Consider the following 22329-nt stretch of genomic DNA (forward strand, 5'->3'; position numbering starts at 1 on the left):
CGTGGTATAACAGTAGAGTAATTATTCCAATAATGAAACGCAACAAGGAATATCGACCACACCACAGATCCTAGGTTCACGCCCGGGCAATGCAACATAAAAATTTTAGATGTAAGGGGTTTCAATTAGAAGGAAACTTTTCTAAGCGGGGTCGCCCTCGGCAGATGCCTTTCGGAGTCGGCATAAAACAAGTAGGTCCCGCCAATTTGTAGGAAAAATTAAAAAAGAGCACGACGCAACTTGGAAGAGAAGCTCGGCCTAAAATATCTTCGGAGGTTATCGCGCCTTACATTTATTTTATTTTAACATTGCTCTGCCTCTTAGAAAAGTCAAAAGCTTTTGACTCCGTTAGTCACATTTTACTATGCAGTAAACTAAGAAAATATTTTGGATTTGGTGAAAATGCAGTAAAAGTTATGAACAGCTATTTGACCGGCAGATATCAGCGAGTGAACACGGATTACGACTTATCACAGCTTAAGCCATTGACCATGGGAATTCCACAGGGCTCTATCTTCGGACTTCTAATATTCAGCTTCTTTATTAACGACATTTTTCTACAGTGCAACCATGTTAGCTTGCATGCCTATGCTGACGATGTGCAAATGTACATGGCTGATTATTTTATCAGGACCAATGACTTATGTCTGAATTATATGCTGACTTGCGGAGCATTTATCGCTTGGCTAGTAAAAATCGGCTTTGCCTCGATGCAAATAAATCTTATAGTTAACAAAGTAAAATATCTTGGCTTTATGGTAAATCCCAACTTACCTGCACGGATCATATTCATTTTATGGTTGGGGATAGTGTAGAGTATACTTATGCAATTTAAGGCAATCATCAATGTTTACCGCAGCTGTTATCCGTAAAAAACTGGCATTCAGTGTTGCCGATAATCACTTATTCAGAGTTAATATATCTAATATATAAAATTCTTCTGTCACGGTTTTAGAGGCTGAACTCCTCCGAAACGGCTGAACCGATTCTCATGAAATTTTGTGAGCATATTGGGTAGTTCTGAGAATCGGCCAACGTCTACCTTTTTTTCGCTACTGCCTAGGGTCTTGAGATCAAAACGTGGACCCGGGTACCCCTAGAATGTGTTTATACAATATGGATATCAAATGAAAGCTGTTGATGAGTGCTATAGCACATGATAATTTGTATACCCCTGGGTGACTAGGGTCTAGAGATGTAGCCCAAAACGTGGACCCGGGTACCCCTAGAATGTGTTTATATAGTATGGATATGAAATGAAAGCTGTTGATGAGTGCTATAGTACAGGATAATTTTCATACAATTGGGAGGCTAGGGTCTCGAGATATAGCCCAAAACGTGGACCCGGGTACCCCTAGAATGTGTTCATACAATATGGATATCAAATGAAAGCTGTTGATGAGTGCTATAGTACAGGATAATTTTCTTACAAATCGGAGACTATGGTCTCGAGTTATAGCCCAAAACGTGGACTCGGGTACCCTAGAATGTGTTTATACAATATGGATATCAAATGAAAACTGTTGATGGGTGCTATAGTACAGGATAATTTTCATACAACTAGGAGGCTAGGCTCTCGAGATATAGCCCAAAACGTGGACCCGGGTACCACTAGAATGTGTTTACACAATATGGATATCAAATGAAAACTGTTGATGAGTGCTATAGTACGAGCTAATTTTCATACAACTGAGAGGCTAGGGTCTCGAGATATAGCCCAAAACGTGGACCCGGATACACCTAGAATGTGTTTTTACATTATGGGTATCAAATTGAAGCTTTTAATGTATGCTATAATACAGAGTAAGTTTTACACCGCTGAGTGACTAGGGTCTCGAGATATAGCCCAAAACGTGGACCCGGGTACCCCTATAATGTGTTCATACAATATGGATATCAAATGAAAGCTGTTGATGAGTGCTATAGTACAGGATAATTTTCATACAACTGGGAGGCTAGGGTCTCGAGATATAGCCCAAAATGTGGACCCGGATACACCTAGAATGGGTTTTTACATTATAGGTATCAAATTGAAGCTGTTGATGTATGCTTTAGTACAGAGTAAGTTTTACACCGCTGGGTGACTACGGTCTCAAGATATAGGCCAAAACATGGACCCGGATACACCCAGAATGTGTTTTTATATTATGGGTATCAAATTGAAGCTGTTCATGTATGCTATAATACAGAGTAAGTTTTACACCGCTGAGTGACTAGGGTCTACAGATATAGGCCAAAACATGGACCCGGATATTCGATTTAGTCGCATCAAAATGGCAAAACTGATAAATATGCATGCGAAGCCTTAACAAAAACAAGAATTAATAATACCCACATACCTATTTACATACGTCCTATTCGATTTGCCTGAAATTTCGTATATAAATTTGCCTATATTAGTATTTACGATGCTTTTTTCCGGGAAGTATACCAGAGACGGACTGGGACTGGGATTAGGACTAGGACTGAGACTGAGACTCGGAGTGGGACTGGGACTGAGACTCGGAATGGGACTGGAACAAAATACATACCACCCTCTGGGACTGGCAATAAGAGATGAAGAAGAAGGAGAAAAACTTGAGAGAAGAGAAAAGAGAGAAGGAGACTAAGAAAGACAAAGAATGAGACGAAGATGGAGATGAAGCGAAAAAGACGGAGGGAGGAGTGAATAAAAATATTAGGAAAAAGTGTAGAGGGATAGGGCAGAGTTAGACGGAAAAAGATTATTCAAATGTATGCAGATAGGCCAAATTTAGGGCAGAACAACGTCTGCCGGGTCTGCTAGTAATTTTATAATATTTATTATATTAATTAATTATAAACTGGACTCTTGTTCTTCCCATGATAGAGCCTTTAATCATATAATACGCTATGTATACGGTCTAAGTAAGTTTGATCATGTTTTTGCTTGGAGGTCTTGGCCTTGGGCTGTGATATCCATAATTGCTTCAAGGCTAGGAGCTATATTTTCTTGTAAATCTAATTGCCACAAAAACACCCTCTTATTTATACGAAAAGCTCATATTTCCCAGATCTAACCATTTAAATGATCTGATTGTTTCAAATTTCAACTTTGTGCTATCAATTCGACTATTTTTTGTCAACACCATACCCACTTGGAACTCCATTCGAGCTACTGTATAAACAAAAGAAACTATAGACAATCTATTTATAAATTCTTTTCATCATAATCGACCTGAATTGGCCACCTATTGTAATATTTATATATCTTATTCTTTATTTTGATTATGTGGTTTATTTACCTCTATCTGCTGATAATCATGATATATGCTTCTTCTTTAAATGCTGCTCATATTAAGATTTATTTAATATTGTTTTGTGCTATAAAAGGCCGGAAGATGGCCTCATTGTAGTAATAATTCCCATTTGTTATACAAATGTGATGGCTGTTGTTGTTGTGTTAACAGCGCTTGGCCACATTCACGACCACTCACAAATTGTCATCAAAGTCCTCTAACGGGAGTCCAACGAAACTGGCTGTTTAAACAGGGCGAAACATAGGGTATTAGAGGCGTAAGTTGAGACACATCGCATGCAGGACATACATTCCGTATGTTGGGGTTGATTCTGAACAAGTAAAAATTTAACCTGTTACAGTATCCAGAACGAAGTTGAGACAAGCTGACTCGTGTCTCCCTTGGTAGTTTCCTTTCTTCAACTGCAAGAGTACAATATTGTATATTGATAGCAGGGTTCATCGGGCGCGTTCTGGCAAAGGCGTTTACCGAGTCTGCGTACATTTTGCCTAGAGCCTCCTTATACTTGCCTGGACCAAACGGGTTTTAGGTTTGTGACAACTTAGCAAAAACTGTCTGTGCAGTATCTTGCTATGTGATGTTCAGAAGTCATAAGGAGACATCCCGTGCCAGTTCTGAGGGGAGCATTTTTACAGGCCTGTAACCTTTCCCAGTACGTGTTTTTATTACCAGGCGAACAAATTGGTGAGCGGGCGGCCAATTGATTTGTACGTGGTTAGCAACGTTTCTTTATCTTTTCTCCATTTGCTGTCGGCAAGCGATTTGAGGATTTTGCTGCGGCTTTGATATTTTAAATACAATTTCGGTGGCATGCGCTCTGACGGTCAGAGTATTATCGAACGTTACACCCAAGATCTTTGAGTGACTGACAATCGGTAGTGTGACACCATCGACGTGAACATTCAATATTTGCGACATCTGCTCCTTCCACGTCGTAAACAGAGTGGCCGTGGATTTTGTCGGTGGAAATGCCAGGTTGCGTGAGGTGAAGAAACTAGAAAGATCGGGGAGATAGCTATTTATTTTAGAAACTAATTCATAAATGAAGGGCCAGGTCCTGTTGCCATAATCGTGCAGTCGTCGGCATAGGTAATGATTACGATCGAAAAATGTTACGAATTTTTCTAATTTTGATGGATTTCATATTAACGGATACGACTAAATTACTTTCATGGTCGTTTTAAATAAAAAAGAAAAAAATAAGCTGAATGCGTTGGAAATATTTCAATACGAAATATCACCCTAGAAAAGAAGGTTTTTAATAAGTTATTCGAGCTCCCGAAAATTGCTTTGGTGGAAGAAACATGGACCGAATTATACAAATCAAGGGAATATAGCCTTCTTAAGTGTCCGTGCTCAGAATATTTTGACAAGACATACACGTTTGTGAATTGGTTGCTCAAAGGAGGTCCTTATAAATCGACATCGCAATTTCTAAAGATTTAGCATACTTAAGCGCAATGTTTATGAAATTGAATGGTGATAAATTTGCTACAAGTCCACATTTTTTTTATTGTATAATTCAAGCGTAGCGCTTGGGGAGAGAATTGTGCTAAAGCTTATTATTATTGTCTCAGATGACCATTGCGTTTTCATTCTGACGGAAATCCCGAAAACCTACAATTTCGCCTTAAACGGTAACGGTATGTCAACGCTTCTAGCAAAACAACAAACATTCATAAATCTTCAAAAATCCCCAAATACGTCAAACATTTTTAAGTTGAACTAATTTCTTTTTATACTCAGCTTTCTTTTTATACTCAAAGGTTTCACCGAGATTCCAACCGCGAATCACACGGTGAAACTGCAGTTGACTTAACCACTAGGCTATCCTGCTTGTATTTGTCTCCTTGCTTAATTCAGTTTATCATTTTTTATACACCAACAACACAACCGAGACATTCTGCCTCTATTAATTTTGTGTGTATGTAGATTTCTTTTTGTAAAGTTTCTTTTTCGTTGCGAATGAGAAGCTTTGTACACTCGGGCTCAGTTTTACATATTTATTTTTGTTTGTTTTAATGGTGTGTTCATTTTATACTTATTATACAAGCAGGATAGCCTAGTGGTTAAGGCAACTGCAGTTTTACCGTGTGATTCGCGGTTCTAATCTCGGTGAAACCTTTGATAACATTACGAAAATGCCTAACGATGAATTTGTGGCGATTTTCGAAATGGTACCATCACAATATGCCAGTAAATGTTTCTTCCTTTCTTTTCAGTTTCTCTTAGAAAAACATAATAATTGAATATTCAATTATTATAAGCCGGTGTTAAGCTCATGAATTCTTAATAATAAGTATGTTACATACAGCTAAAAAACACACTACGGCCACAATTCGATTTAATAGGGTCCTTCACATACAAGCAATAGGCCGACATCTCAACTTACTCGAAAACATGGAAATGTACAAACAGAAAACATGTAAAAAATTGCATTAGCGAATATGGGAGGCAGTAAGCTTTGCGCGTTTTCTGATTGCGCTTTTTTAAGTTTATTGCTGTTTTGATTTAGGTATGCGAAATGATTAATTAATCGATAATTTAATTTTTTGCAAACCTTAAGTACTACCCTCGCCATTTTCCATTTATCAGGGATGAGAAAAGTGGACAGGGACAAGTTGAAGACAAGCGTCAGGTAACTAAATTCCTCGTTGTAAAATTTTTCTTCCATCAGCATGGCAATACCCTCCTGGCCTACTGCTTTGGATGGTTAAGTTTGCTTCATGATTTCTTCAACCTCTTTGGCGGTGATGGTAATGGGGGACGCACTGTGGAATGTATTACGTCTTCCCAGCAGAAAGTGCTCGCGCATTTCTTTGCACTTTGTCACCAGAAGTGGTTGATAATTTTTCATTGTGCATCGTCGAGCTTCATTGTGATTGTGATTAGGGTTGACCAGAGCTTAACAACAACGGATGAGAGGTAGATGCTCCTCCTATTTCGCCCTCTTGTGTTTATTCACAAGCTATCTGATGTGCAGTATATGTCACCGATTTGAGTTTAGAAGTATGTCAGTAATGATGGAAATGTCCAGCGCGCTCTGACGATTTCCTACCACATATCTAGGGCTTCGATCAGCCAGCTGCCAAACAAGTTTAATAGAAACCAGGTGGTCGGCCGATGATGGGATATAACCTGGAACATACCGTTCAATGCAACCATCCTTTGCACGTGACAAAAGACAATTTGTAGGAGGGAAGGAACAAATTAAATGGGGTGGCACTGAAATTACAGCTCTTGACTGGGAAAAATCCCGATTATTTCCTTCTTCTTCTTCACCATCTCCTCTTCCGTTTTTTCTCGTTATCTCCCTATCCCAACAACTATTGTCATATTGCACTATGTGTTTGTTAATTCGACCGTCTCAAATGACACTGATTCAGGATTTTTTTTATGATTAGTATGTGTAGTAAAGATTACTATTGCAGCTAATTGTATAATTGGAAGGCTTATTAACTTTGGTATAAACAAAACACGTTTTAGCAATTTCACCTTAACACCAAAACAATAGTCTTGGGTAAATAAGCAATTGGTGTGCGAATATAACATTCGTATATTAGCTTATATACCGGCTTAACTTCAGGCATATGTATATGTACAGTGCTAGGCATCCATGGAAAATTCGTTCATGTGCATACATACATATATCCCAGCAATCATTTTGAAGAGTAACCGAATCGCAAATGATTAGTATGCCCCCTGACCCGTCGAGAGGGGGGGGGGGGCGATAGGGGGATTCCCCCCTGCCCGGGGTTTCTCAGGGGGCCCGCGATTTAGAGGTACTAAGACGTTTTTTTTAATTCAGCGTAGTCTTTAGTTGTTCCATGTGCAAATTTTAAACCGAATTTCAAAAGCAACGAATATTGATAATGATTTTGCCTGGCCCAAGGAGGCAATAAAATCATCAAACAAAAATGTATGTTTACATGAATCCGAAATCGTAAAGTTTTCGTAGTGACACTGATGAAGGTTTATCTTCAAAAAGTCTTCCAACAATACCACCACCTCTGTATCAAAGTCCAGATTATTTAAACGACTTCGATATTGGTACCGTGAATAATGAGTTTTTCCTATCTAAAAAGTCAACGAAATAATTCGTCGAGGTCATCAAAAGGTCCTGTTATTTTTTCACATGATTTTCATGACGAGGCATTTCCTAACTCGTTGTTAAACAGAATCTTGCCAAATGGAGAGAAAGTGGAGCGTGACTGGTTAGTGTGGAGTGCCAGTAGCAATGCTTTTTATTGCCTACCATGTCATCTATTAATCACCAACACTTTAAGTCGACCTAAAATTTGTTCTGTGGATATTCGAAATTCCAGGTATAGAAGAAGCTATACGATAAACTGCCAGCACACGAAAATACTCAAGATCACAATAAATGTTATATTCAATGGCGATCTCTACAAAATCTAATTCAAAAGGAGGCTACAATTGATACACTTATCAATGGCCAGCTAATCACTGAAACTCAAAAGTGGAAAGAAATTTTATATAGAATTTTGGACACTATTTTATTTTTGGGTGAAGGAAGCCTAGCTTTCAAAGGCGAAAGTATATATCTTGGTGATCGAAACGATGGAAATATTTGGGCATCTAAGACCTCCTTATCCAATATGATCCGATACTTAGAGATCATTTGGAGAAAATTAGGATTTGACAACAGCAGCACAAACGTTTACAAGTTCATTATCTTTCCCCAGACATTCAGAACGAGTTTATAGAAATTTGTGCAAAGCACGTGAGGGAAACTATATTAGATCAAGACAAGAAAGCCAAGTATTTTGCTATTATCGTTGATGCTATGCCTGATGCTAGTCATTTTGACTACGTTCATATTGCGCTAACTCCATTTCAATTCGAAAGCAACAAATTTTGCAATTCAAGAACGGTTTTTGGCTTTCGTGAATTGTAACCAGAAAACTGGTCAGAAAATCGCTGATCTAATTTGCCATACTTGATTGATGATTGTCGTACACAAGGGTACGATAACGGTGCCAATATTAAAGGAGCTTACAACGGAGCACTACGTAACATTCTCAACAAAAACTCGAATGCTGATTACTCGCCTTGTGCAACCCACAGTCTCAATTTATGTGGTGTTGGTGCTGCAGAATGTTGCACGACTGCAATTGCTTTCTTCGGAGTTGTACAAAAATATTTTACTATTTTCAGCAGCACTCCACAACAATAGGACATCCTCAAAAAAAATGCACCAAGCTCTCTTCATAGTCTTTCAGCCAAAGGCCAAATTTGACTGCGCAAGCATACGGCGATGTTACCGGCATTCTCAAGTACATCAACTAGTTCGAATGTTCTCAGTTTGGTTGTCCTCAATTTGGTTCAAAATACTGACTACCATTAATGAAAGAAACGTCGTACTCCAAGCTAGAGACGCCACTATAGATGTTGAGGTCCGACATCTAGATGCCTGATTAGCTGGTTTGAAGTTGATCAGGAACCAATGGGAAACAATTTTAAACGAATGCAAAACAGTTGCTATTCAATTGAACATCTCGCCAAAATTTCCGGACATTCGAAAGAGAAAACCCAAAAGACGTTCCGAAGATAATTTAAATTAGATGATTACGGATGATTCAGAGTCTGATTTTAAAAACAATACATTCCTGGTGATCGTTGATTCGGTACTCACTGGCATTACTGAACGATTTGCAGCTATGAGAAATTTGAGTGAGACGCTTTCCTTTTTGTGGCAATTTGAAGACATGGATGAAACCACGGTTCGGGCGAGCGCAGCAAAATTTTTCGAAAAATACAAGTCGGACATTTCTCAAAGCTTAGAATGCGAAATAATTGAAACACATTTACGAAGCAAATTTTTATAAAGGGCTGTCACCATTGGAATTGCTAAATGCCACCTATATTCAAAATCTGTATACAATTTTCCCCAACATTTGTGTTGCTTTACGTATCTTTTGCACTATACCTGCCACTGTAGCTAGTACAGAACGTTCCTTCAGCGTCCTTTCAAGAATCTAAAACTTTCATAGATCGTGTTCATCTCAAGAGCGAGTTTCAGGACTTGCCACGCTTTGTGTTGAATCCGTTTTAGCAAGACAGTTAAATTTTGATATTAATATAAAACAAGTAAGGAAGGCTAAGTTCGGGTATAACCGAACATTACATACTCAGCTGAGAGCTATGGAGACAAAATAAGGGATAATCACCATGTAGGAAAATGAAAATAGGGCAACCCAGGAATGTGTTTGTATGACATGTGTATCAAATGGAAGGTATTAAAGAGTATTTTATGAGGGAGTGGGCCATAGTTCCATAGGTGGACGCAATTTAGGGATATCGCCATAACGGTGGACCAAGGCTGACTCTAGAATTTGTTTGTACGATATGGATATCAAATGAAAGGTGTTAATGAGTATTTTAAAAGGGTGTGGGCTTACTTCTATAGGTGGACGCCTTTTCGAGATATCGCCATAAAGGTGTACCAGAGGCGACTCTAGAATTTGTTTGTACGATATGGGTATCAAATGCATTAATGAGGGTTTTAAAAGGGAGTGGTGGTAGTTGTATATGTGAAGGCGTTTTCGAGATATCGACCAAAATGTGGACCAGGGTGACCTAGAACATCATCTGTCGGGTGCCGCTAATTTATTTATATATGTAATACCACGAAGAGTATTCCTGCCAAGATTCCAAGGGCTTTTGATTTCGCCCTGCAAAACTTTTTCATTTTATTCTACTTACTATGGTAGGTGTCACACCCATTTTACAAAGTTTTTTTCTATTATATTTTGCGTAAATAAACCAATCCAATTACCATGTTTCATCCTTTGTTCGAATTTGGTATAGAATTATGGAATTTTTTCATTTTTCGTAATTTTCGATATCGAAAAAGTAGGCGTGGTCATAGTCGGATTTCGGCCATTTTTAATACCAATACAAAGTGAGTTCAGATAAGTACGTGAACTTATTTTAGTAAAGATATATCAATTTTTGCTCAAGTTATCGTGTTAACGGCCGAGCGGAAGGACAGACGGTCGATTGTGTATAAAAACTGGGCGTGGCTTCAACCGATTTCGCACTTTTTCACAGAAAACATTTATCGTCCTAGAATCTATGCCCCTACCAAATTTCACAAGGATTGGTAAATTTTTGTTCGACTTATGGCATTAAAAGTATCCTAGGCAAATTAAATGAAAAAGGGGGGACCACGCCCATTTTGAAATTTTCTTTTATTTTTGTATTTTGTTGCACCATATCATTACTGGAGTTGAATCTTGATATAATTTACTTATATACTGTAAAGATATTAATTTTTTTGTTAAAATTTGACTTTTTTTTAAAGGTGGCGTGGGCGTGGGCGTTCTACGATTTTGCTAATTTTTATTAAGCATACATATAGTAATAGGAGTAACGTTCCTGCCAAATTTCATCATGATATCTTCAACGACTGCCAAATTACAGCTTGCAACACTTTTAAATTACCTTCTTTTAAAAGTGGGCGGTGCCACGCCCATTGTCCAAAATTTTACTAATTTTCTATTCTGCGTCACAAGTTTAACTCCCTACCAAGTTCCATCGCTTTATCCATCTTTGGTAATGAATTATCGCACTTTTTCGGTTTCTCGAAATCTGCGATGTCGAAAAAGTGGGCGTGGTTATGGTCTGATATCGTTCATTTTAAATAGCGATCTGAGATGAGTGCCCGGGAACCTACATACCAAATTTCATCAAGATACCTCAAGATTTACTTAAGTTATCGTGTTAACGGACGGACGGACATGGCTCAATCTAATTTTTTTTCGATACTGATAATTTTGATATATGGAAGTCTATATCTATCTCGATTCCTTTATACCTGTACAACCAACCGTTATCCAATCAAAGTTATTATACTCTGTGAGCTTTGCTCAACTGAGTATAAAAATTTGCAGCGAAAAAAGCAAGAAAAGCCACTCTTTGATATCCGAACCTTCTATATTGAATAATTAAAATTTATAATCATCATTAAATTTATCAGAAATGTATTAAAATGTTACCAAATAACTAAAAAAATTATCTGAAACAATGTGTGGCTGATGAAAGAGAATTTTAATTATACGTTACAATAAAAAAGTATAAATAGTAAATATCCTGTGTTAATTTTATTTTCAGCTCTTAGTCCAAAAATCATTTAGTTGAAGTGGCAAAATTTTATTTGATGTAATCTATAGATAATGATTAATGAATGAGACTTCATTAATTCAAATTAATCAAATGTATTAGTGGATTTTTTATAAGGGGCCCGTAAATTGTTTAGTACCGGGCCCGGATTTTCTCTCTACGGCCCTGTATGCCCCGCAGCTATGAAAAAAGTCCGGCTTTGAACGGAAAGTTCCCAGATAAATATTCACTTTAAAGGAATTCAGACCGGGTCTGAAAAAGTTTTGAAGTTTTATCGTTGAGAAGAACTACCTTAAAATACTCTTCTACAGAACTAGCTAACGACTTGAGCAAACCAAAAATTGCACAAAAAATTGTCAAAATGTTTTGCTGGGTATGTGTATACAAGTTATCTTATAACAGTCTTACGGTTCGTATTTGTGTAAAAGTTTTGGTATTTGCATTTATGCATCCCTACTTCTACATAAGAGTGTAAATATGTGGACCTTCCTTACAGAATGTTCACCTTATGTTAAGCTTATTTCATTTGAGCGAAAGGGGCCTGGGATTTATAAGAAGTTTTGCTGACAGATATTCCAATACACTACACTACACCTTCCTTTGCTATATGGTTGGCGTAATCCTCTCTCTCTTTCTGTCTTTTATGATGGCTATACTACACCTTTTCCAACTGTATTTCGGAAAAGAACACATATATTTCACAAAAATCAATTGTATTTCAGGAAAGTGTAAATTTATTTCAGAAAACCACAAATGTATTTCAGATATCATCATCATTACTAATTGGCGCTTAAGCGTTTGCCGTTTTATAACAAGTCACGCCCGCTATCCCTGTTTCACGATAACTGACGGCAATTGGGAGCACCAAGAGAGGCTAAGTCTTCCTTCGTCCATTCGCATAATATGACCTAGCCATCAAAGCCTTTTGGTTTTTGTTTGCCGCACTAACGTCATATCTACGTAAAGATACATCTCATCTTCTTTCGACACCGTCAATTGCCTACCCAGTCCAAAGTAGCACTTGTCGGCAAGAGTTATTCTCTGTTTGATTTCTAGGCTGACACTATTTTTGCTGTTAATACTGATTCCCAGATATATGAAATCCTTGACAGTTTCGAATTTATATCCGTCAACAATGACGTGGCTGCCAAGGCGCGAATGCGCTAATTCTTTTTGGATGACAGCAAATACTTTCTCTTTTCCTCATCTACCGTAAGACACACTTTTTTTTGCTTCTTTATCTATCCCGAGAAGGAAGAAATATTTCAGATATTCCAATTTTCATTTTTCATTTCATTTCATTTTTATTGAGCATTTTTCTTATACCTATCTATTTACATATGTAGCAAAGTTACAATAGCAAAAAAAAAATAAATAAAAAAGTTTAACATTATGAAGTATAAATTAACGAATGCATAATATGTGTATGAGACCGTGTAGATATAAGAAAAAGGTAAGACATTTTTTATGTTAAGCTTAACATAGTGACAAATGTCATATCTATCAAAAATATTGAAACATTAGTGCAGTGGGGTGACTGCTAAATATAGAAATTAAGTTATAATTTTTTTAAAACCTACATATGATTTTTAGCCTTATTACAAGATGCTACTATTGGAAAAGCTAAAAGTAAGTAAAAGAAAAAATTATGGTGTAGGTATATAAAATAAAGTAAAGAAAGTTACTACAATTATTTGCTTTTAGTCTCTGTTAATAAGCTGCATATTGAATAGGTCGTAGCAAAACTTCGATTTCATTATGTGAGAAACTCAGAAGAAAGGATTTCACACATTTTGTAAATTGTAGAACATTCCTCTTGGCCCGAATTTCGGAGGGTAGTATGTTGAAGAATTTCCTGGACACAATTGTATAAAACTTTGTTGAGCGTGTGGTTCTGGAAGGAGGAACAATAACTGTAGGATGAAAGTTTCTCCTAAGGTTATAAGTTTCCGACCTCATACTCTGCAGATAACCACACCTAATGAAAAAGATTTTTAAAACTTTAAAATAATAAAGGTCCCTTATTGGAAGAATCCTTAGATCTCTAAAAAGCTCTCTTGAGGGATGCAGTCGATTTACACTAGATATTTTACGAATAACGAATTTTTGTAAAACTAGGATAGACTGAATTTTATTAAAGGATGCTCCCCCCCCCCCCCCCCCCCCCCCCCAACAGCTGATACCATATAACAATTTAGAATGAACAAGCGCATAATAAACTGTTTTAAGGGTGTAGTTAGAGCAGCAACCTCTGAGATGATAGAAACAACGTAAAGAATATTGGAGATAATGCTTTAGGCGGGATATGTGGATGCCCCAGTTCATATTTTGATCTACAGTTACACCTAGATACCGAAAGTCTTCAACAACGTCAATTATAAAGCACTCGTTATTACAAATAGCGAGCGGATTAAAAATACCATACTGAGCCATTTGGCACGAATTATCGTGGAGAGCGAGACGCTCACAACTGGAGGAGTGGAAAACAATGTCTACGTCTGGTCTTATTTTTGCATTCAAGCTAAAAAACATTAGCTCGGTCTTATTGCTAACAACGAGCTTGTGTTTAGCGAACCACGTTCTTAAAACATGTACATCATGATTTATGCTACTTATCAAGTCGAACGTATTTGATGAGCCGTAAGCTATCGCTAGATCATCTGCAAATGCAATGACCTTCCCTAAGAATGGCATGTCGAAAATTGAATTTACGTAGACCAGAAATAAAATAGGACCGAGGACGGAACCTTGTGGAACGCCAACTTTAATTGGATTAGAGCTACTGAGGGTTCCGCAGACTTTAACGCGTTGTACTCTTCCAGTAAGATACGATTTGAACCACTCATGTATAAATCCTCGAAAGCCAGTATGATATAATTTATCAAGTAGAATTACATGATCCACAGTATCAAAAGCTTTTGTGATGTCAACGAAAAGACTCGCGCAATGTTTTTTACTGTCCAATTCTTGGTTAATAAATATACAAAAATCTAATAGAGCATCCTCGGTTGACCGGTTGGCTCTAAATCCAAACTGCCTTGGGCTGAAAAAGCTCTTGCTTTCAAGAAAAAGTAAAATACGGCTTTTAAGGGCTTTCTCGAAAACCTTAGAAATGGAAGGTACTAATGAAATTGGCCTATAATTGTTTTTATCTTCCCTGTTACCCTTTTTGAACAGAGGAATAATAATCGCACATTTCAAGTCTTCTGGAAAAGTTCCTGAGTATACACTAGCATTAAAGAGATGTTTCAGAATGTCTAGTAGGTTAAGGGCTATATTTTTAAGCAATTGGTTGGAAATAGCATCATGACCACAATAACCGGAGTTGTTAAGTTGTTTTATTATTGTTAGGATTTCAGAGCCAGAGAAAGGTTCAAACAAAAAACTATTGCCTGAACTAGTTCCTTCCCTACCTGACATCACACAATTGCAGGAAGAGGCATTAGATTGACCGACTGAAGCAAAAAAATCATTAAATATATTAGATACAGCAGAGGAGTCGTCAATGATGTTGCCATGATCACTTAGAGCAATAGACTTTTCATCACCGATGCCGTTTGGGTTGATAATACTATTAACAATTTCCCATTCCTTCTTTGCGTTGCCGCTACATTCTAGTAACCTATTACGAAAATAAGTATCTCTCTGCCACTTAATATTCTTTTGTAATTGTTTACACAACTTTTTATACCTGGAATGGATCTCTTGATTATTTGCGTGTTTCCTACACTTTGCACCCAGTCTATTCTTAAGCTTTGTCTTCTTGATAAGGTCAAAACTTATCCAAGGTTTAAGTTTAATTTTATTTTTTCGTGGAGCGCGGGTAAAGCTAGCAAACTGGATATAATTTTGAAGCAAATTTAAAAATGTAGAGTACGCCTTGGATATGTCGGTCTCTGAATAAACATCAACCCAATCCTCTTGACGTAATTTTTCATTTAGTAGTGAATAGTTAATTTTTGTTATTTTTGGTTTCTCCTTTTTTTTTCTTGAAAGGGAAATCCTATCTTGACACCCGTCATGGAGTGATCTGTAATATCCAGATCCAGATTAATACCAGTGAAGGTGCACAAACTGTTGGAACGGCAAAAAATATGATCCAAGCAGGTGCCAGAAGAAATCCTTGTTAGTTCGTTTAAATAGGAAATAAATCCGTTACTCGCCATTAATGCTAGATAGGTCTCAGAACTTGCATTAAATTGTAAAATATCTAAATTCAAATCACCTAGTACAACTGCAAAACTCGATTTTTCATTAATTAAAAGGTTTGAGAATTCCTCCAGAAAGGATTGACTAGATTCAGAGTGAAACCTGTAAACGCAAATCAGGGCTAAAACCTTATTCCCATATTTTAATGAAACTTTCAAGATATCTGCGCTCGTTAAACTATATTTAAAAAATTTGCAATCCATTGAATTGCGTACAAAAACTCCTACTCCACCTGCAGAATATTCATCATTATAGTTAGCAAACAAATCGTAATTAGGAATATTGTAAAAATTCGTCTCATGAGAATATATCCATATTTCGGATACAAATATTACATCTGGGTAGACTGGAAATGTTTCTAAGTTACACAGTAATGAGTCGAAGTTCTGCCGTAGACTACGAATATGATGAATAATATAAAGAGCATTTCTGTCAGAAATAACCTGGTCTACAGAATTTAAAGAGATGTTAATGATGAGGTTGTTGGTGTTGATATCATTAATTTCCATTGGTTTAAAGATAATAATTTAATAATAATAATAATATTTAGAAATAAAACTAGTCTGGAATCCCAGGCAAGTCATCAAAAGAACGCACAAAAACAACCTTATCATTATCAGCTTTCCTTAGCATTATACTTGAATTGCTAAACCATGCATATTTATAACCCTTTTCCTTTTTAATTTTGCTAACAGCAGCATACAAAGCTCTATTGTAATTAGTTAAGCTATTATTTATGTAAATTTTTTGTTTATTGTTGGTCCCTGAAAACAATCCGGTAGTTAGTTTATTCTTCGCCTTAGATTTTGCACTCATTACTTTGCGCTTTACTTCCATTGAAGAGAACCGAACACATAGCACTTTACGTGGTGAAGACGAAGAGCTATTGACCGTTTTTATGTATCGCCTCTCGATTTGGCCAGGCGACACAGAAACACCTACCGCTCTCACAACTATTTGTTCAAGACATTCGTCAATTTTATCATTAGTTAAGTTAGGCAAACCAACAATTTCAATGTCCCTCTCCATGTGTTTCTGCTCACTCCAATTCAGCTTATGCTCCAGCTTAGCGACTCTCTTTTGTAACGCATCATTCTCCCCTTTTAGACTATTTATTGTTGCCAAAAAGTCAGTGTTAATTCCTTTGAGGCTAATGATCTCTTTGTACAAGAGTTCAAGAGTTATTACATTATCACTGTCCACGCTATTTACTGCATTTTCGTTTTCCGAGTTTTTGCTGCTAGACATGTTATCAGCATTGCTCTGCACGGTATTATGTTGTTGTTGTTGCAGATCATTTGGAAAACCGGTTGTGCTTGGTGTCTTTGGCTTACTATTTTTCTGCAGGTTGACATTTGTGGGTTTAAATTGTTGTTGTAAAAGCTGAGTTGGCGGTAAAGCATCTCGGTGTAGAGAGCTTCGGCGGGCAGATGAGCACGAATCGCACCGATACTTAGCATTCGAGGCTTTCATATATTCTATCTCCGCTGTAGTTATTTTGACACATAAGCCGTGAAAAATGCTATTGCATTCTACACAAACAACTTTAGTTGGATTAAAGCAATCAACCTTATCCTTGCATAGTACACAGTTCATGATTTTGTATTTTAAGTTATTGGCGGTAAATATGTATTTAACAGATGTAATAACTTAGATATTTATTGTCACTTTTTTTTTTTTGATTTTGTTGTTTGTACTCTTATTTGTTTTCTACTATTTTTTTGGTTTGTTATTAATTATTAAACGTGAAAACTCAGCGCGCACCCCACACAGCACAAGCAAACACGTCCGTACTCGGCAACAATTCTCACATATTGCATTTCAGATAAGCTAAACTTTGTTTCAGAAAAGCGCAAGTGTAAGAAAAAGCTAACTGTACTCTCTATTTTTCAACCGTATCGCAGACAACATAAAATGTATTTCAGAAAACCAAAAAAGTTGGAAAAGCATAAAAGGTGTGAGAAGTATATCAGGTGAATCTATTGTGGTTTTCTGAAATGCAGTTGGAAAATCTGAAATACAGTTAGCTTTTTCTGAAATGCATTTGAATTTGTCTGAAAGGAAATTGGGATTTTCTAAAATACAGTTGGAAAAAGTGTAGAACACGTAGAGTTATTGATAAACTTGTTCTCCAAGAGACGTGTATACATTTTTTACGCAAATACATAATCGCTGAAATTAACACCAATAATTGGCAAATGAAAAATTATTCAAAAACATTATGACACTGAAAAACCTTTCATTCAGAATTTATTCATAAATTCTTATGTACAATAGACCGTCGAGTGGAAACATATCTGAAAGATATATGTATGTATGTACATAGGTGGACCTTTACGAGGACAGACACCATGTAGGCGGTGCCGCGGCTAACGTCGAAGACATCCGATTCTAGCCAACGCGGGAATGTGGTCCTTTCCAACTCTGCCAGATTGGTCTACGTAGTATGCACGCTGCAACCAGGAACTGCCACCTTACAATTCACGGGGGTTCAAGATACGTACAGTATTATAACGATACCTCCTCAATACCGGATATCCTTGGGGAGTGACTATGGAGCTCTGCCAAAACAGACAAAATAAGTTTCTACTATAATGAATACACCACCACGTTTACCACGCCGGGCCGGCGATCGTACGACCAAGTGACAGGAGTTGTGACCTCGCGAACGCAGGATAGAAACACTGAACGTGTTCAACCGTTTTTTCCTGCGGCTCGCACCTCCTCTGCTGTTACTGATGTGGCCAAACTTATGTATAGGCATGTGACGTCAGATGACAGTGTCTAATTAGTATGCTTATGGTGAGCATTAAGTCTTCTCTCTTTAGAGATATGATAAACTTTATAAATCTAACATCCAAGGATTAGTAATTTTTCATCCAAGGGTTTCCGTCTACGCCTTTCCTGCTTGATGAATCATATGAAACTCCTGCTTCCTTTTGATTTCTCCCAAATGGATTGGGACGTCTACCGTTGGTTCATGGAATGCTACGCTGTCATTTGCCAGCTCATTTGGCCTTTCGTTACCTTCTACACCCTTATGACCACAAGCCCAGTATATACGTATTGTCTATCTTGAACGAAATCTCTTTGCATTCAAGCACACTTCCTGATGACGTTCTGTTTGAGATTATTACCTTAATTGCCGCCTGACTATCAATACATATATTGACGTGAATGCAGCTTAAGCACGCTACCTCCAGAATTTCTGCTGCTTTCTTCACGGCTACAGTTTCAGTCTGAAAGAGACTGCAGTGATCTGGCAGCCTATTGGATCCACATATTACCGGATCGACAGAGTGAACAGCAGGCCCGACCCCTTCCGTTAATTTGTAACCATCGGTATGCACGTATAAAGTATGTTCTTCCATTTCCGCACCCTTGCGTCAACCCTTCGGCTCTGTTGTGTCCCCAAAGTCTTTTTCGAAGCTCAGGCACGGGATCATGTAGTCCGTTTGCCGTATGTTTAATGGCGCTACACTTCTGTGGTCATACTGCCTACAATCAAGTTGCCCCGAGGCAGATAGGATGCGCAGATAGTTTTCAGGGCTCCCGTAATGATAATTATTGATAATCGTATACGTATTTTTTTGTGTGGCTGTCCTAGGGCCCTATATTTAAGTAAGGCCTTGGCGATTGTCGTAAATACCCAATGAAAGATTTTAAGCAAAAGTCTTCATGCACATCCTAGCACTATCTTGAATGCATACAGTGCCAAGGAGGTTTTCTTCGCTATCTCTTCCACATGGAGTTCCACGACAACTTATTATTTAGTATAATTTCAAGATATTTTGTATTGTATTTTTTTTTTCTTGTAGGATTACCCCTTCCAGCTAAGGATTAGTCCAACTAAGGACTTTATATTTCCTGGTACATAATACCATAACCGTTTTCTTCGCATTGGTGATAATAGTCCACCCTGCCGCGTTCCTGTCATTACAGATTTTGTGGCCTCGCATATACCCCATTGCGACGTGATCATTCTGCAGCGAAACGTGGTGCCGATAAAATTTGTTAAGGCCAGGTGTACTTCAATCTAGCTGAGAATATCGATGACTGCTCGTTTCGAGGCATTTTCGCATGCCCCGCCAATGTCCAGAAAAGCACCCTATGTTCTTGACATCCCTATGCAATGCAGTATCAACTGATTTGCTTTTGGTGTAATCCTGTTGTGCTGAAGAAGATAGTTCTCATTCATATTCGATTTTATATATACATCTATTCATCTCTAAAAGGCTTTGAGCAGAAAAGATGTCAAACTTATGGTCCTGTCGTTTTTAGGGTGCAGATGACTGGCTCTTCCCATTTCGGTGTGAAGGCTACTCTCGCCGTTCTCCAAATTTGTGGATTGTGGTTTCAGGCAACTCTCAAAGATTATTCCAAGCCATTCTGCAATCGTTCCACCTGCCGTCTGCAACATAGCAGATAATAGCCAATCTGGGCCCGATGATTTGAATGTGTTAAACGTGTTTCTTGTACATTTGGAGTGTATACGTTGTGATTTAATTCTTCCGCGTGATCTCCTAATTGGAAGTGTAGTGCTTCAAGGGATTATCCGCTACTATGTGACTTTCCTCAGTATTGTCGTTTCACTGGAGCATTCTATATCCGCATCTGCATATCTGCGGCTCCGTTGCACGCAGCTGTAAGCGCCATTGAAAAGAAGTTGTTGCACTCCTGCAATTCCTTCTCGCTGGTAACCAATCTTAACCATGTAGCAGGATTCACCTCTGTTGTGACCACCGCTGCTGAAGTAAGATAGCATCCTACACTCGTGTATGCTCTCTATGTAACTTCATCATGACTTCAACTCTAACCCTGCTTTCAGTATTTCCGTTATAAACGCTGAATCCAGGCGAGGTGATTTTAGAAGCATTTTTTCCAGATGAGAGCCATGGCTCCAATATCAGCCCCACATCAAACGAACCGCGCTCAAGAATCAAGAGGAGCTCGCTCGAGGCTACTTTACTGTGTTGGAGGTTTATCTGTAAGACTCGCAGCGCCATTGCGCTGGTCTTTACTCTCGTAATGGATTTTGCGCCGCTGATTTCAGGCTCTGGAGGTTCGTTTCCACCGTAGCGGAATATAGCATCGTTAAGCTGTTTTTATACCACCAGCACTGTACTCGTCATTTGACACTTCTTCCAGGTTCTCGAGGTTCCTTTCCACCTACCCTGCTTTAAGATTGTTTTCAATACAGCACCATTGAGCTCTTTGCCTTCCCTCATTATTTGCCTCGACTTTTAGGTTCTCGAGGTCCTTCCCTACCTCCTCTGCTTCAAGCGTGTTTGGGTTATTGTCTTGTTGACTCCTTTTACTAAGGCGAAATTAATACTGCTGCCGCCCAGGATATTATCCATAGCTGTGAGTGCAGTACATCATCCAATTCCGAATTAATTTGGAGGATGTAGTGCTGGCCCCCCTTCGCTGCTGGAGATTAGGGTGGTTACAAGGTATATGGTGAATTTTAATTTTTGTTCTATCTTTCGGGGCACCCTCCTAAAATATGCCAATAGATCAGAAAATGATATTGCAAAGTGTCAGGCCAATCCGGTAATGTTAAGAAGTGCCTCGTTGACGTCACAGTTAGGAAAAACAGCGATTTTTCAGAAAAAACTTTAGTGTTTCGTCAATAATTATTGTAAAATTGTATTAATTTTGATGTTAATGATATTTTGAAAGCGTTGCCTTTCAATTTGAAAGTTTGAGAAAATACTTAAATTTGCTCTCTGCAATGTTCTTTTAAATATGTCTATAGAAAATCGAGAGTTCATCATAATATTCATTTAAAAAATCTAGTTACTAGAGAAAATATGAGCAACCAGTTAAGCGCACATTTTGTAATATGTTAAAAATGCAATACACCAGTCGTTTACAAAAATGTTTGAAAAACACTAATGAGCCAGAATTGGCAAAAATTTATTCGAAGAACTAACAAAAAATTATTTTTTTTTGTCGGTTATCACGAATTAAGATAACTTTTTTATTTAAAGAAATTTTATTTGAGTGACGAATAAATTATTTTGTTCGTTTTACGAATAATAAATAAATACCAAAATAAACATTTATTTTATTTCAGTTAACATACAACATAATTTTGTTTGATTCATAGTTAAATGAGTGGACTATGAATTTTGAAAAAAAAAAAATTCAATTGGAAAATTATTCAAACAAAACGTATCTATCGAAAATTTATTCATGAATATTTTGTTAATAAATAAATACACTTTTATTGTGAACGTTTCTTCAAACATTCGCCATTTGTATGGATTCACAATGCTCTTGTGTGCTCTGATGATTTAACGATTTATGAAATATTCCAAGGAAATGACATTTGAAACTTGAAGAAGTAGGTTTGAACATTTAAAGTTAATCTTTTTTTAATAGCCATACAAAAACAATTTCATATCAGTGTACAAACAATTTTATATTAAACATTAAGCATTTTGAGGAGCAATGAACATGATAGTTGACAAATAAAAGAAAATGAATAAGAAAATAAAATTATGTCGTAAGTACAATTTATTTTGGGGCCCTAGTTTTGACCTCTCAGCGCAGTTTCTAAAAGTGTGCTCGTAATTCTTAGTATGCAAATTTTGTATTCTTGATTAGTTCTACAACTTAAGATAATTCGCGAAGAAAGTGCTTACACCATTTTTTGCGGGGAATTGTAATCCTTGCTAAGTGTACGTGTGTC

Source organism: Eurosta solidaginis, chromosome 3 (genome assembly GCF_040869045.1).
Source record: "Eurosta solidaginis isolate ZX-2024a chromosome 3, ASM4086904v1, whole genome shotgun sequence".
NCBI classification, from domain to species: domain Eukaryota; kingdom Metazoa; phylum Arthropoda; class Insecta; order Diptera; family Tephritidae; genus Eurosta; species Eurosta solidaginis.